The sequence below is a fragment of the Sapajus apella genome, unplaced genomic scaffold, assembly GCF_009761245.1.
Source record: "Sapajus apella isolate SASKATOON/1434 unplaced genomic scaffold, GSC_monkey_1.0 scaffold64, whole genome shotgun sequence".
Lineage (NCBI taxonomy): Eukaryota > Metazoa > Chordata > Mammalia > Primates > Cebidae > Sapajus > Sapajus apella.
Window position 1 is genome coordinate 1524660 of NW_022437004.1, and position 18197 is coordinate 1542856.

An 18197-nucleotide genomic window follows, 5' to 3' on the forward strand; every position below is an offset into this window, starting at 1 on the left:
AGCTATTATATTCTTAAATATTATTTCTGCCACACTCTCTATCTTTTTTGGGACTCCAATTAAAGATATGCAAAATTCCTTGACATCATCCCCAGGTCTGAAAAGCTCTATTAATTCTTTTACAGGCTTTTCTTCTTTCTATGCTTCAGTTTTGATAATTTCTACTGTCCAATTCAACTTCACTGATGTTTTCTTAAGCAATCTGCTCTTAGATCCATCAAGTGAATTTTCCATTTTGGATAATGTAATTTTTTTATCTATAGAAGATCATTTTTTTAATAGTTTCTATTTCACTACTTATTGTGTTCACATTTTCTTTAAGTTCTTGACATATTTATAATACATATTTTAATTTCCTTATCTGCTGTTTCTATCATCTCTCTCATTTCTGAATCTGTTTCTACTGTTATGATTCACATTTTCCTGCTTTTTTACATGGCATATAATTTTTGGTTGGAGTTAAACACTGTGAAAGTTTAAATGTCTGAATTTTGTTGTTTTCCTTTGAAAATGTTAATCTTTGATATGGAAGGCAGATAATTCACTTGTAGATCAGCTTGTTCCCGTGGAATCTTTTTCTTATTATTCTTTTTGTTAGGACAGGTCTAGCGAAGTCTTTACTCAATTTTGTCTTAGTCCTAGGGCATGGGCTTTCTGGGATCTTTATCAAATACCCTGGGTGTTCCACGAGATCTCTCTTCACTGGCTAGAGAACATTTGGCTCTCTTCCCTGTGTGAGCCCTGGTAGTTGTTCAGTTCCTTAGCAGTTGTTCTTCCTCAGTAGTTGCTCTTTGCCAAGACTTGAATAGTCCCACCCTACATACCTGCAACTTACTATTCAGCTCAAACAGAGGGGACCCCAACTTAAGATGACCCCAAGCAGAGTTTTTAAGTTCTTACTCTGCATAGTTCCCACCTCTGTGGTGCTCCATCCTACAAATTCTGGCAGCTTCAGCTTCCCCAAACTCTAATCTCTGTCTCTTCAGTTCAGCAAGACTATTGGATTCTTCCTGGATTCTTTTCCCTTTACTGGGATCTAGTAAATGTTTCCAAGAAGAAAAAAAGGTGATCACAGGGCTTGCCTTGCTTTCAGTTCTTATGGATCACATATACTTCTTGTTCTCTAATATTTGAAAACAGTTGTTCTCTACATGTGTCTACTTTTGTAGTTGTTTATTTATTGTTTATGGCAGGAGGGCTGGTCCAGTAACAGTTGTTGTATCATGGCTTGAAGCAGAAGTTCATGCATAGATGAAAATAATAAATATAACTCTAAAGTCATATCTCACAACCAAAAAATAATGCTTAATCCCAATTAAAAATGCTCCAAGTAAGTGTGGGATGGGCCTATGATAAGCTAGATGGCAGGTTGTGAGTAATCACCAGCACAACAGGTGCATTCTACACTATTCTCTCATACTCAATGAAAGATATAAGAATACCAGTGAGAGAGGACAATGTTACAGTATACATAAATATGAATCTAGTTTTCACTTTACCCAAGACATAACTCACAATCAATTACAAACAGCTGTGTGTCCATATTAAGCATTAAAAACCACCATTTATTTAAAGGTAAAAACCCAGCCATAAAACTTAAAATACATACCTCTCAAAGTTTCATGTCAAGCAATGTCTCCAGCTTTAACTCTCTCTAGTCTGTCTTATCCACACCATATTCAGCCTCAGTGAACTGTACATCATTCCTAGACTGCATTGTGCATTGCTCAACTCATTTCTATCCTACATTCAAGACCCCTCTATCCTTGAATTAATAATTATTCTAGTATTAAAATATTTATTCAGTGCTTTCTATGTGCCAGATACTCTTAAAACTCTTCACATGTATTAACCCATTTAAAACTCACAATAATATTTTATCCTAACTTTAAAGATAAGGAAATTAAGGCTTACAGAATTTAAAAACTATCTCAGGGTTACACAGCTAGTAAGAAGGAAACAGGAGTATAAACCCAGACTTATATGACTCCAGAGCATGCACTTTTAAATACGACATTTCTTTTTCTTAAATTTTTGTCAATGTTAGATTTACCAAAGGAATTTTTGAGAATCTCCATACAAGTCAAATGAGAATTTCTGAGAGTATGACTTAGTTAACATCGCCTAAAATCCCATAGATGATACCAATTTGCAGCCAAATTTGAGAATCAGTGCACTACCCTCCACTTTTAGTTCATATGAATTTAGTATTGGTCAATGTGAGGTCAAGGATGTGTACAAAATCAATTTTATCATACTGGAATTTAGAATTTACCAAATGATTACTGATTATACCATGTAGACTGGACATCAGGGAGATAGAAATTGATTGCTCAAAACAGCCTCAAACCCAAGCACCAGGAAACTGTTGGGTAATTGAATATCAAAAGTCTACTATTAAAGCAATAATAAAACATGCCTCACTTGTTATTGTGGTTGGATGATTCTAAGTTACTGTTCCCTAGGCATTGCAGAATACCATAAAGTAAATAAGAGACATTACGAAATTGCTTTGTAAGTATAAGTACAGAACATAATACTGTTATATTGTCAAGTACAAGCACTGAACACTGCATGCTATTAATAACCTTTGAGGGATAGGGTGGAATATGGACTCATGCTCATGTCAGAGAAATTTACATTCACCTATCCATAGTTATTGAGGAACATAGCATTTGTGTATCAAGTGAGAACATGATTCTTTCAAACCTAATGTCCTGTCTCCAAGAGTAGCCTATGCCCAGTGATACAGCAGAACTCAACATACAGCCACCCCAACTGTCATATACATATTATGTTTCTAGTAACTTGCTTAGAATAGAATTCTTTCTGGTCCCATTAGGAAATCAGCTTTAGGATTAGAAATAATGAAATTTGATTAACTCCCTAAATTGGTTTGTAATATTTACTAATGTGTCTAAACTCTGCCTGTGTATAACCCCTGATCAAATCTGAGCTACATAGGTTTGCTTAATATTGCTAGTATTCAACCAAGATGGTGCTTTATAAAATCACAGGTAAGGAGATACTTTTCTTATAGAGAGTAAAATTGCTTTTGAGGAAATTTTTTAATTGTTGTTTTATGGAAAAAAAATATGCCTATGTTAGATAGTAGAACAGAATACTTAAAACAAATGCACTTTATCAATATTCATTTAATATTCTGTTTTCCAACTGGAGGATGTATCATCTGTCAGGGTAGGGTAGGCTATGTTGCAGTAATAAATATGGTGACTTAAAACAATAATTTATTTCCCATACACACTACCAGCTATTGGAAATCTGCATTGCAGTCTTCACGTTATCATAGTCCATGAAGATTAGAGCTGATGGAGGGCTTCTGAAAGGCGCTGGTAGCCATACAAAAAGGATAGAGACCATGAAAAAGGATAGTTAACCACTCCCTGGCTTTTGAGCTTCATCCCAGAAGTCAATTTCTGTTTCCATGTCTTTGGCCAAAGGAAGCAAGAAAATACAAACGTCCCATGTGTCCAAAAAGAGAATCAGAAAAAAAAATGATAAACAGAACTGATGACTGCCAAAATCTGTCCTTCTGATTACCAAATATTTGGTTCATTGTCATTATTGCATGCAAAACATACTTAACCCTATCCCAGAGAGACAAGCCAAAATTTCAAGATTACAGTATTAAGCTCAAAGACTATGATCTTGAGATATTGCACAGTGGTTTCTTCATCATTCATCATCACTCCATTCAGAAAGAAGAAAGTGAAGAACACAGAAGAGATGTTGGTCCATGACAAGTCCAAAGTTCTGGACAGATATTTTGAGAATTGCTACCTTCAAGGTGAGGAATATTCATTAATTAGGCCCTGATTACCTCCTTGTACATTGTTCTCTGCGGTTCTTGGCTTTGTCTTTTGGAAGACTGTTTCTTTTCCATTGCACTTTTTGGTCACATATAAAATAGGTATCAGGAAATATGCTTTCCCTGGGAACTTAGCAGCTTTCTCAGCCTACTTCTTGCCTATGGACAATAACTGTTATTGTCTGCAAAAGCTGCTAATTCCAAAGGTCATTTTAAGTCTTGAACTTTTGTAGGCTTGTGATTTCTTTGGCAGTGTAAAATTTTTAAAAACTTAGTAAGCCTCTTATCTGTTTTATTTCGGTAATTTTCATGTACTAAAAACTATACCTAATAGCTCTTTTCTGACAGAAGTCTTATATTTGCTATATTGCCTTGGTTTCTTGACACTCCTCCCAATTATTGTCTTTATTGCTGGCACTTTTGAATATCAGTTTTCTCCAGAAAATCCACAACTGAAATCTCTTTTCTCCTAGCCTTTTTGTCTGATTGAAAGATTGAAAGTACTGTCTAGGCATCAAGTTGATCCATCTAATGTTTTAACCACAAGTATCCCTTGTAACAATTATACTAATTACCCATTTTTATCTTTTACTGTTTGAATTGAGAAGCAATCATATAAGTCTTTGAGGTTTTTTCTTGTTTGTTTTTTTTTAACATTTTTATTCCTATTTTTTTTTCCTGCTTGTAAATATTTTCAGAGAAACATAGTCTTTCTTGCAGTGGCTTGCCAAACAAACCAAATAGCAACAAATACATGCTAGTCAGTTCCACATATTTCAGGTTTTGTTAGTGCAACGCCCAAAATTCTAGATGCCAATTCTTATGTCAGTCAGGGCAGGATAGGTTATGCTACAGTAACAAATACTCCCAGAAATCTCAGTGGCTAAAACAAAGAGAAGGGAGACTTTTTTCTTTTGCATGTTGCAGGGCTATTGCAAATTGTCAGGGATAGCCCATCCATTGCTGTCATTCAGAGTCCCAAGAAGATGAAACAATCACCATCTCAAAAGTTGCTAGCCACTATGCAAGGCTTAAAGAGAGGGCATGCTCAATTATATATCAGCTTTTAAAGCATCCACTCAGATGTAACATGTATCACATAGGCCACTGCAAGACACATGATCACACCTCACTTCAAGAGGGTTGGGAATGAAACATTACCATATATGCCCCAAAAGATAACTGGATATACTTATTAAAGAGCACTGAAAATCACAGGAAAGAGTTTGAATAGAATTACTTAGTGACTTAATAAGTGATAAAGTAACCCAGCAAATCAAAGAAAGAGATTTATTTCCTATCACTAACTTATACACAGAGAGTTCTTAGATTATAAGCATTACACAAAATCAAGAAAATGTAAAGAAACAGCCTCCACTCAAAGGAGGTAAATCAAATCAATATTCTATTTTAACAAAAATAATTTTTTCATTCTCACATCTGCTAATTAACAGAGGACAGAGTTTAATCTGAAGACATTTATCGGATGAAATGATTTCGAGTTTAGACATCTCTTTTTCTTATATTAGTTCCAAATGTCGTATCTCAACAGGTTCTATAGCTTCCTGAAATAACATAAGCTAAAGAAAAAAATTGAAGATGGGCTTAGCTCAGAAGAGAAATTAGTGCTTTGCTTAGGCATAACCTTGGGCAAGTCACTTATTACTTGCTAACCTTTCCTATTCATAAACGTTTGACACCCACATATACAGTAGGGACGCTGGAAGGGTTAGTGAGATAACATTTGAGAAGTGCCCTGAACTGCTAAACACCAAGGTGTTAGAGCCAATATGAGAGATCATTTTTTCAAATAAGACTCAATAAATTAATCTCTTGTTCTTCTACTAAAAATATTAACAGGAGCTACAAAATGCCACAGTTTAGCAGAATTACCAGATTGTTTCTTAACATACCTCAACCGCATAATCAGTACAATTATGTTCCATTATCCAGCCTTTCCTCAAGCTGTTCAGTACCTAAAAGCTCTTCAAGCTTTACTATTCACAAGCTGAATATGGGCCATCAATTTTTCCTTCTGTGCTGCTTCCAGTTACATCAGCCTAAAGAGATCTTCAAAGAAGTAGTTATTCACATGACACTCATTCTCATCAATAACTCATTACTGCCCATAGTCTGAAAGGCCAACTGGACTGTGTTTACAGGACTCCAAACAAAGGTGGACAGGAGAAGGGAGATGTGCCATAGAACTTCATAAGGGGTATCAATGCCCATCTGGCTTCACCTTAAATTTTCTTCTCTCAGTTTGATTGCCCACTCACTGTATTCTCCTTGGTCCCTTTATTAATGCCTCATTCTGAAACACTTGCCTTAGTGCCTAGAGTAACTATCTAATTAAGATCTTATTCATTAATCATACACCAAAGTATAACTACAATTCTTTTCCTGTTTAAAAAGTAATTTTTTCCTCAAGCTGTTAAGATTAAATTAGGAAAAATTTTACCATTTCATATGATTACTCAAATTCCAAGTCTTCCATACCAAGTATAATAGAATTTCCCATTATGTGATTTGGTTATGGAATATGGTATGTGGTTAACCAAACATCCATCATAATATTAATATATATCTACCAATGAGTTACCAATGTATAAAGACTAAAAATACGACCAAATGTTTTTCACATCAAAATTAGTAATATAATATTTTCATTGAAATGTACTTTATAATGAATCTCAAGGTTATCTTTATGAAGTTATCACTATATCATAGATGGACATGATAGATAAATTTTGTTAGTGGCTCCAATTAATGAATTTCCTATATCAGTACATTTTTCTTATAGTTTTCTAGTTTCCTCCTACTCTGGCTCTGGGTAAAGCCATGTGACTTGCCTTGACCAATTAGACAGTAATGAACTTGACACTAGCAAAGGCTGGAAAAAATACTTGCACATTTTTGCTTCTTCTTGGTCTTCTGCCTTCACTATCTGAATGTTCCGAGGTTAGCCTGCTGGGGGATGGTACACGTGGAGAGGAGCAGAGTCAAATCAATTTTCCCAGCTAATGCCTCAGACATGTTAGAGAACACATCACCTAGCTGACCTGGCAGAGGACAGCCTTATCAATGCCAGTTCACATCAGCAGAACTACCAGTCAACACATGAATAAAACACATGTGTTTTATTCAACACATGTTGAATAAACACACTTGAATAAAAATAAATATTTACCATTGTATACCACATAGGCTTTGAGGTTGTTTGTTACACAGCGTTTTTGTTGCAATAGATAACTAATACATTGAAATATTGTTTAATAGAGATTTGAGGTTAGTAGAATGCCAGACAATAGAGTTCACAATGCCCCAAATTAGTAATCTGTCATTACCAAATTCTCCTGTGCAATTACATGGTAACACATTATGAAACTTCTGGGGGAAAATATTAATTTATAATGTTCTTTAAACGACATTTTACAATATTGAGAGACAAACATTGCTTCAGAAATCATTTAACTCCCTTTTTTTTTCTCCTAAACAAATAGAAATAAGGTCAGCCAGGAGGACAATTTGAAAGAATGAGAAGAACCTTAACGCAAAACTGTTAAAAATTAAATGCTGATGGTAGATATACTTTCAAACCATTGCACTTCAGCTGAGAACCTGCACCCTGGATCTGGCCAGAAATGAGAACAGCTATAAAGTGGTGCCTAGAAAACTTCTGACAGCCTTCCTGAGACTGAAGAACATATGCACCGCCCCACTTTAGAGATGGCTGACCACACTCTTATCTTGTACTGGGGCTCCTTAAACAACAGGATTCCACACAGTACTCAGAATCATTGTCTTTCAGAAGCTCTGAATAAAACATTCTAACACCAAATTACCAAATACTCAATGGTTATTCATGGAGCCATGGAGCGTAAGGTACCACACACGTTTAGCACCCTGCCAAACCACATTAATGACTTGAATTTAGTAGTCGCCAACTTTTCTTGGACTTTGAACTGTAAATGCCTTTAAACTTGAGTTGTTACCTTGGAATTTTGGGTGTCTCAAATATCTTCTTAACCAGGAGCTACAATGAGTTGGAAGTTTCTTTCTTTTGAAAGTAAGATTAGTGATGTAATTGCTCTGTAATTCTCATTCGCATGGTAATGAAGCCCCCACTCAAGAATCTCAAAGTCCCCTCTACTCACTGGCTCCACTGATAATCTTGCATTAAAGTTTATTCTCCTCTGTACAATTCACTGATATAAGCTTACTTCTCCCTGTGAAGAAGTCAGTATTACTATCTTTACTTCATATTCTGAGGAACTAAGACCAAAATTATAAAGTACTTCTTACCCCTGAAATGAAGTAAAAGCACCTCCAAGAAAGACATTTGGACCTTGCAATTCCCAGCCATGAACAACACGATGTTCACTGATGAGAAAACAGGACAATAAACAATACCAATATGCCATTCTCAAGTGGAAAGAAAGTATTATTTCTGTACTAGAGGTACACATCTGATAAACAATTGTGATCAGCTCCCCAGTTAATTACTTCTACACTTTTTAATTTTCAAGAAAACATAATTTTTCCTTCTCCTCTCTTCTTTCCCTGTTTTTCCTGTAACCAGCTCTTTCTCCAATAGTATCAGATAGTAATAAGAGTTCCAACTGTAATTCAAAACTTTGGATAAGGAAATTCATTACTGAAAAATCTACTCAGATGGGTCCCACCACTTCATTTCAAGCTTTATAAAGAAATACTCAAAAGACTATGGAGACACTGCGCAAGAATTTTATTCTAAAGATGAACTGCCTAAACTTCACTGATTCTGAATATCTTAAATCATTTTTGAGATAATTAAGAGATTTGGGGATAAATCATTTTAAAGAATAATGTGAATTATATAATACACAGATTTTGAATATGCAAATTAACATGCCTTCTTTTTGGGAAAAGTTAACGCATAGAATAAAGATGAAAAGTGAAGAACAATATTTAAGGAACTTTTCGTGTATGCCCATATGAATTCATCACGTTTGTAAGACACTGTTATTTTGCTGTTCCTACCAAAAACGTTTTATATATGCTCATTTTAAAATTAAACCATTTGATTATGTTTTAGATACTCTTTCAATATGGCATCTTCTTTTGGGGAAAGATTTGACATATAACATGCAACTCTAACTTTTATCAATATATTCCAAGAAAAATTCCCCGTCATGTGTTGATGGTGATCGTATTTTATTTTCCAAATAGCATTCTTCTACTATAATGGAAAATATAGGTATTACTGTGCTTTGAATTTCCTTTGTAGTTCATCTGACATAAAGATGTTTTTTTTTTAATTTTTAATTTTGGGGAGTACATAGTAGATATATATATTTATGGATTACATGAGATATTTTGATATAGACATGCAAGGTATAATAATCACATCAGGGTAAATGGGAGATCTATATCCTCAAACATTCATCTTTTGTGTTACAAAACAATCCATTGTTAAGTGAAATAAGGCAGGCACAGAAAGACAAACTTCACATGTTCTCACTTATTTGTGGGAGCTAAAAATTAAAACAATTGAACTCAGGAAGATAGAGAGTGGAAGGATGATTACCAGAGGCTGGGAAGATAAGTTTTAATTCTTAACAATCTTCAGACACAACTCAAGTTTTCCAGCCTCATCAGGGGTTTGCATTCCAAACCCGCCATGCCTTGGAGCATTCCCAAACCTTTCACAATTTCACGAGTGATTTATACTACTGATAAGTTCTCCCTGATTACAACAATCCACAGTGGAGTAATTTGGGAACTAGATGCTTGGTCTAATTATTTGGAATACATTTTTGCTTAATAGCAATAGGAGCATTGGAGCTTCTTAAAGGTTTCTATGATTAAGATCAATTCAGAAATCATAATTTGCACCCCTTCCCCCAACAACTGGAACACAGCCCAGCCACTCCCAAAACCAGGCTTTCTAAAGACACAACATGCATTTTGATTTTGTTTTTCAGAGCATGTTCCCAATTTTCACTTTCAATAGGAATATTTTTAGAGATCATTGAAAGCAAAATGTCTTGAAAATGTCTTCAAAACTTCTCTAAGTTTCTTTCCAAATGTCATGATTTTTGGAAAAGACCACACCAAGTGGTAAAGAGATGGACAAGACTGCAAACACTTCTAAAATCTCTTTGGAGTTATTCCATGTACCGCATTATATATGAACTGAGAAATGAAACATCTGTGACTAATACAAAATTGAGTCTGTCTTAAATTATAATTAACAGCAATGAGAAAATGTTGCCTGTTCACTTCTTCAGAGAATCAAGTCATCTTTTTAACATTAAAAAGCTTGAGTCAATGATTATTATTTGTGTAATTGCTCTGCCCAGTGCTTTTCAAAATTGCAACTCAAGACTCACAACAGAATAAGAACAATGAGGACTCTTACCACAATTTAATAAGGTCCTCAAAAAATTAGTTTTCAGAAGACTTTAAGCCCTCCACAATATTTAATCTGCAAGACCTCCTTTTGGCCCCATATCAAATATTCATACCATCTTTCTTTTTGCACCAAATACCGTGTTGATAGAACTTAAGCTTTTAGCTTTAGAAAATATATAGTACTAATTTTCTTTTGAAAAAAATTCCAAGAGAATATAACAAAGGAGGAGAAAATAAATTAAGTTTCTTTAGGGACCCATGCTGAAGCCTCTAAATTGTGCTCATGGAAGAGAACATGTACCCCTAGTACATCGGTACTTTATCACAGATACGGCACCCGACACCCCAGGCCTCCCAAGACTACTTCCGTTCCTGCAGCTCTGATACAGACCTTTTACTTGAAACAATCTGGTCTACATCGATCCTGCAAACATCCTTGCATCTTAGGGCTCATCATTACTCCTTTCTAGCTTTATAGTTGTAATTCACTCCTCAACCTAGTTCCAGTCTCACGTTCCATTTTGAAGGTTCTTTGACAATTGACAATCTTGCTCTTCCCTCTGAATTCCTATAGCAGCCCTCTGGTCTCACCTGCATTCATTTGGCAAATAGTGCCTTGTGCTATCGGTTACCTTCTTAAATGGGTGGGTACCATAGTGCTACAATTCAACATAAAGCCACTCGAAGGCAAGGTATTAGCCTATTCTTTATTAATAGAAACAGCAATTCCTTGTAACTGTTAAAAAAAAAAAAAAAAAAAGAACTTTGAAAAACCATAAAATGAATTTCCAAATTTCAAATCCCTTACGTACTCATTTATACTTGTTTCAAAATAATTCTGTAAAATAGGCCACGATAGTCTTTTAATATTCATATTGTACAGATATGGGAAATGGGATACAGAACTATTTAGTGATAAGCTAACAGTACCCTAGGTGAGATGAGAAATTAGGTCTAGTGTTCCTTTTGCTACCAACAGTTCCACATTTTTCATATGACAATATCTTTCAAACATATAAAAATTCAAAGACACCAAAAATAATTGTAGTTGTACCGAACTTATCATCTACCTAACCTCTAGTACTTACCTGCTAACTTTGAAGACCCCTCTGATATCCAATCAAGTTTGCTCTGCCTATCATATCTCACCTAACCCCCAAGCCCTCACAATACTCAGTCCCCAGCTCTGGTTGCTCCTGGCATACCCTCTCCCACTGACACCTAGGATTCCTGTGATGTAAATCTTAGCTTCACTCCAAGAAACAACCTCCTTCTCCATGTCCACCTACATCTTGACATTCTAGACTACTGTGTTGCCTGTCCCTGGAAAAATGGATTCCTGTATATGCTGTGAAAGAGCTGATTTCTCTGTGTATCAGGCATCAAAATATAGAGAGCAATATAGTAGAAACTGGGGTCCCTCAAAAAGTTTACCAATTTCAAAGAACACAGATACCTGTGAGACAACTTTAATTTAAAATGCTATTCAGATAAATGCTTTGACACTTCTGTCTGTTCTTCCATGTTTACTCTAATCACTTTCTCTTTTTTATCTCTATTGCGTCCTCTGCTCTTTTAAAGGTTTCATTTGACCTGGGTCTTAAAGCACATGAAACTGTTCACAGACATGAAACATGTTCACAGACATGAAATTGGACAAAGGCTAAGAAGCATAAGGAGAAATGTGCTCTGTCTGGTTTAGGGATTAAGGTCTGGAGTTAGGGAGACCTGAGTTCTGATTCTAGCACTAACTAGTTGTGTGTTTTTGGCAAGTTGCTTAACCTATTTAAACCTAAGTTTTTTTATGTATATAATGGGCATAATACAATTACTTCTCTTATTATTATTAGTGCTAAGTGAGATAGAGCATCTAAGGGATTTAACACATATTTAATAACCAAAATATATTGGATGGTGAGTACACAGGTCTGACTAGAATATAATTAAATAACTAACTGAAGGAGCCAGACATTATGGACAACTTTGAGATAAGTTGGATGGGAAAAAGATATCTCTCTAGTAAATGGGCCTCTTGGAAGTTTTTTTCCAGTTGGTGTCAACACAAGAAAGTAACGAATCCTTAAAAGTTGGTACTAGAACCCAGTCTCACCCACACTGAAGAAAGAAAAGAAGTATACCAGGAGTCAAGTGTTCTGTCATCCTTGCACTTCAAGCATGAGATAATTTGTGTGACAGTGCTTTGAATACTATCAGGTATAATGCAGTGGCCAGTGATGTTTCTGAGGCCTGTGAAACAGACACGATACAGTCCTGTACCAGTCCCTGTGGCATGAACTAATTGACGGGCTGATTATTATCCAAATCAGGTTTACCTGACTTCAACCCTTTTCCCATTAGTGCTCCCCTAAAATATTTATTCTTTCCAATATATCAGATTTAAAATACCAACTCTGGCGCCAAGTATTAAGATATTCACATTAAAATCACTGGCTTAAAGTTTAATTGTATTGATTTGATTTTTAGAGGCAGCACTCACAAAAAATATTAGCTATGCTATGCTGCAATGCAACATTGACTCAAATAGGGATTGAACATAAAACCTACCCTGCAATAATGCAATCCGTAAACCCACAGAGGCAAAGACAAGCATAATCTAGGCTGATTCTCACCTCATCCTCTGCTGATTCTGTCTCTCTTTCACTATCTCTATAGTCATCTGTTAAAGGGCCCACAAGCAATGTAGGGTGAGAAGGAGGGTGCTGCATAGACTGAGGAACTGAGGGATCAGTCCAGATGGGAAAGCATCATCAACTTTTGATCAGGTTGTCTCAGGAAGGTAGAAGTAATGGAAAGTATGCAGGTCTAAGAAACAAATAAAAACAAATATGTATATACACTATATGTCCAAGTTTGGTCAGTAGCATTAACTCAGCTATATAATTACAAGAAAATCACTTATCTGCATCTCGAATTTTTACAATCAAAAAATGGAGATAATCTGCAAACTTGACAGAACGAAGTTTGGGAGCCACACAGAACAAAGTTCAAACCTTGGATCCTCTGCTTGCTCACTGTAGAAGCCTCGACAAATCATACTATGTTTGAACAGACATTTCCTCCTGAAATTCAGGGAAATAATTTTTATCTCAACAGGGCTATAGCAAGGATTAAATGAGATAATATGCTAAAGGCATTGTACAGAAGATATTCAATACATGGTTTTTTATTTCTTCCTATTTAAAGGGCTGTTGTGGGAATCCAATTACATCAAAATGAATATATTTGAAAAAATGTTGAAGATCTATGCCAGTATAAAGCATTATTATTATGATTATTATCTTTCAATTCAATTTTTTCACTCTTATCCAGATACTGGTGTTCTTTTTAAAAAAATGGTTTGTGGATAAAAGACAAGCTGAGAGGAATAGAGTTTAAGAAAACTGAAGCAGACAGTGGAAAGCTAATCTTGCTTTATTGGTTTCCTGCTTTGTGGTACTTGGTAAGTCAGCAAATAAAACCAATCAGTTCCAATTAACTTTTCTGAAAGAACTAAAAATAAAAGAGCAAGTTATATGCGTATTTTTAAAAACCTCAGTTCTGTAAAAGCCACAGAAAATTGTGTAGTTAAAAAAAAAAAGTGCAGTGACAGTACTAACAAAATACTAATTGCTACTTGAAACAACACTCATAAGATACACCAGTGACTGGGAAAGACCAAGATCCCCATGTTTCTGTGAGTATAACTAACAGTTTACTCATCCAAATGCTATTTGCAAGGATACCCCAAGGAGTGCTGCTGTGTGGTTACCAAAAACAAAACAAAAAAGCAGATTGCTGCTGTGTGGTTACCAAAAAAAAAAGGCAGATTTCCAAGGGCTGCACCCTAAATTCAGCAATAATGTCACCTCCAAAAATAGCAACAAAAAAGCAGAGACTTAAATCTATTCATCGTGTGAAGCTATCAATTAATAAAGCTGACATATCAGCAGCTACCAGAAATTCCCTCAATGCCACTGGTAGAATAACTATTCTTAGAAAGACACATACATAAAGGGAAAATCCACAACTGGACACAACCCTGGAAGTGTAGGGAAATAGGCTGGAAGTCAGGACACTCAATTTAACTGCAGAAAACACTTCTTAAGGCTCAAGGTTTAAGACACAATTAATCCATTCCTTATTTTTGTAAAAAAAATTTACTCCTTCAAACCAGAATTCTCCAGGATTGATCTCTTACAAGTCTAGTTTCATAAGCAGCCCTTCAAAGTCCTGCTCACTCTCATGGAAATTCATGCTTTCTTACAAACATAGATGGAACTAGCACGTGTCTAGCTTTTAAAAGTCTTAAAATACAGGAAACAATATAAAATAGTCATTTAAAGCTTAACATCCAACAGTTTCTCCTTTCTGTCAGCTTACCCCATCAATTTCTTCTCTTCACCCATAGTTGCTCTTAGTTTGCTGAGCAACCTATGTCTTAAAATCCAAACACATAGACTAGTGTGCCCGGTTTAATGTCTCAAACAGGAATACTTCACATATGTTATTGAACCTGACAATTTCTTGTCTACTAATTGTAGTTTAGGTGGATTCCAAATTGCTAATGTTATAATTAATAAACAAGAGCTAACTAGCTGAAAAGGGAAAAAATACAATTGGTGAGCTTCTGCTACACTACTGTATATTATACTTCTCTTCACTATGGAGATTTTCATCTCTTTGAAATTTGGGAAAGGGGTAAGATCTATGCTAATTTTTTGAAGTTCACACCTTCTAGCAAAACCATCCAAATCATTTTGGTGTGCAGAGATTTTATTTCTAATCTTTCTGTGCAAAATGCTTTGTTAAATCCTGATGACAACTTTTATGCATAATGCATAAAATAAACTTTGCCAAAATCTGAGGCACTCTTAAAAGCATGTAAAACCCCTTTAGAAGCAAAATGACACATTACAGGGTACGTAGTTGCAGTATACTTGGAAAACTACACTGCAAGGTTGACGGAAAGCATTGTGCTCCATGTCATTAACTTCCAAATATCTAATATGTGTAGTTACCTTGGTTTACTTGCATTCAAAATTGCATGTTATTTCTTATAAGATTCTTCATATATTGATGCCTAGTTTATGCAGTACATAAATTCAGTTCTGTCTTCAACACTTCTGGGAATCTTCACACTTTAAAAAGACCAGATACTTATTTTATATAACTGAGAAAATCTTGTGACTGACCAAAAAAATAATTTTAAAAATGTTTTTGTGTGTATATAAATTAATATTTCTATACATGTGCCTATCATTTGATAAATCATATAGGTAACCCCAGTTCAAATCTTATAACTGCTTTTTGCTTAGTTAAAACCATAAAAATAGAGACCAGAAAGGAATAAGACTTAGAAATCAAAAGTAGGTGCTATAAATCCTGCCATGCAAGAGCCAAATAAATAAATAAATAAATATCAGAATAATAACAATGTATCACTAGCCAGTGTCACCATGATGATTTGTTTTACTCCTCTAATCTTTACCGTATCTAAGCTGACTATAATAAATGAATAATTGCCTTGCATACAGAGCAGTTAATTGAAAAACCACACCAAGTATAAAACCAAGAAATCATAACACAAAATACAAGGTTTCATTAGTGTTTAGGAACTTGTCTTTGTCAATATTTTTAAGGTTCAGTGTAAATGATACTGTTTACTATCATATATCATAGGCCATCATGAATTATGTTAGATGTCCCATGAATATTAATGGTCTTAAGTTACAAGATATTTCATCAACACACATCCAGGTGTAAAATTCTGATGGAGTTTGGCTTTCTCATGAAAGAAAATGGTGCAGCGATCTAAGTGAGCTTTATCTTGAAAGCCAAGTTTCTCAGGGCAGGCCCTATTCAAAAGGCGTGTGCCAATTTGACAAAGTGTGGGCATTCCCTTGAATGTGGAAGGTGTGGCCTCTAGCTCATAGGCAGATTGTTTTTCAAAGTTCCCCTCTGGACGTTCATTTACCATTGTGTGTACAAAACAATTCAAATCCTAAGAGGGGGGTGTATATTAGAATGCAGAAACAAAAACTGCATTGTTGATTTCAAGCAGTGTTTTCCTGGGAGAGCACACATTTGTGTAGTCATTCCACAGTGGACAGAATAATTTCAAAAATTAGTTTAATGAAAACAAGGGCACAAAGACGAGTGGTTAATTATTTGGGCCAGCGAAAAATGTCCTTTCTGGAAAATCTTTGAAAACCTATAGCACTTGAATTTGCATGAAAGTTGTATTCTATGAATATTTCTTTATTGAAAATAAAGCACTTCGGGCTCAGTTCAATAATAACAGCTTACAGGAGAGTAATTGAAGTTATCCAATTCTCTTCCCATTGAAAATGACCTACAGTATATACACACAGAGATGCAGAAAAAAAAAGCTGTCATGCAATTTTATTGAGACTGAAGTAAAAAGGAATTGGGGTTAGGCACTGTGTGAGCATTTAATGCACACCAAATGATGATATGGTCGGGAAAAATTATCCCTTTTTCCTTTAAGTTCCTTTTCCAAATTCTCATCTTGTTCCACCCCCTGCTGAGCTCCTATTGACTTCAAAGAGAGGTCCATGGGGGTCCTGAGCAAGATGAGAATTTGGCCCTGCATGCATAATTTTTGTGCTCCCTTATTCATAACATACACAATAAGCACGGGATTTGAAAAGGCTCTAACAGAGGCTGATAATGGCTCCTGCACAATCACGTATCTTCTTAGTATACTGCACGATATCACCAATTGTACCAGTGGAAACAGTGAAAACTCTGAGGAAAAGGCCATGCCAAGTCTTTATTATTATTCCCATCTATCATCATTACTCATGCCAATAATAACAATATTTATGTAGTATTAGAATCACAATCTCATTACCGTAACTTTTATAAGACTACAGGCATATCTGAATCTTTGTAATCAGGAGGCCACACAGAATTCTAAAATCTTCTCCCAGGAAATCTCACCATTTCAAGGTACAAGAAGACATCACGTGGACCAGCACACCACGGCAATAACATGAAATTACAGCGGACAATGACGAAGAAATAATAGGTGGGTAAAGCTACTTTTTAGAATACTGGTAGGGAAGACAGTCACTCTATTCCAGGACTGCAAATAACACAGAGGCTATTAGAAGGAAAGTTAAGAAGAGATAATGCTGGGGTGGGTCTGGGGGTTGAACCAGCAAACTATTCTAGCATTGTGAGAAAAATAATGTGTTGGTGACGGTAGTTAGTTAACAATGTTAGCTAACAACATAATGGAATCTGACCATCTTGAGAAGCAAGAAAAGATATCATGACATTTGGTTGATTATTGACAAATGGCAACATCCAGTCACATTCAAACAAATGAGGAGCAGGTAAAGATAAATCAGCCTCCCTAGTATGTATTTTGGTCCATCATTATTTTATCCTATAAAGCTTCTACCTATATATGTAGTGACTCTTATAGTGCCTTATTATCACTGTCTGAATCAATAATTCTCAAACCATGATACCTTCCTGTCATGTATCCTGTACTATGAAAGACAAATATGACTGTGAAATAGATCAGCAACTCATTTAATTACATAAGTTTTAGATAGTCATCATTTTCAATATTTCTTGATATTCAGGATTTTTTTTTATTATACTTTAAGTTCTGGGGTACATGTGCAGATTGTACAGGTTTGTTACATAGGTATACATGTGCCATGGTGGTGGTTTGCTGCATCCATCATCCCATCATCTACATTAGGTATTTCTCCTAATGCTATCCCTCCCCAATTCCCCTACCCCCTGCTATTCCTCCCTAGCACCCCACTCCCCAGACCCCGGTGTGTGATGTTCCCCTCCCTGAGTCCATGTGTTCATTGTTCAACACCCACTTATGAGTGAAAACATGCAGAATTTGGTTTTCTGTTCTTGTGTCAGTTTGCTGAGAATGATGGTTTCTGATTTCATCCATGTCCCTAAACAGGACATGAACTCA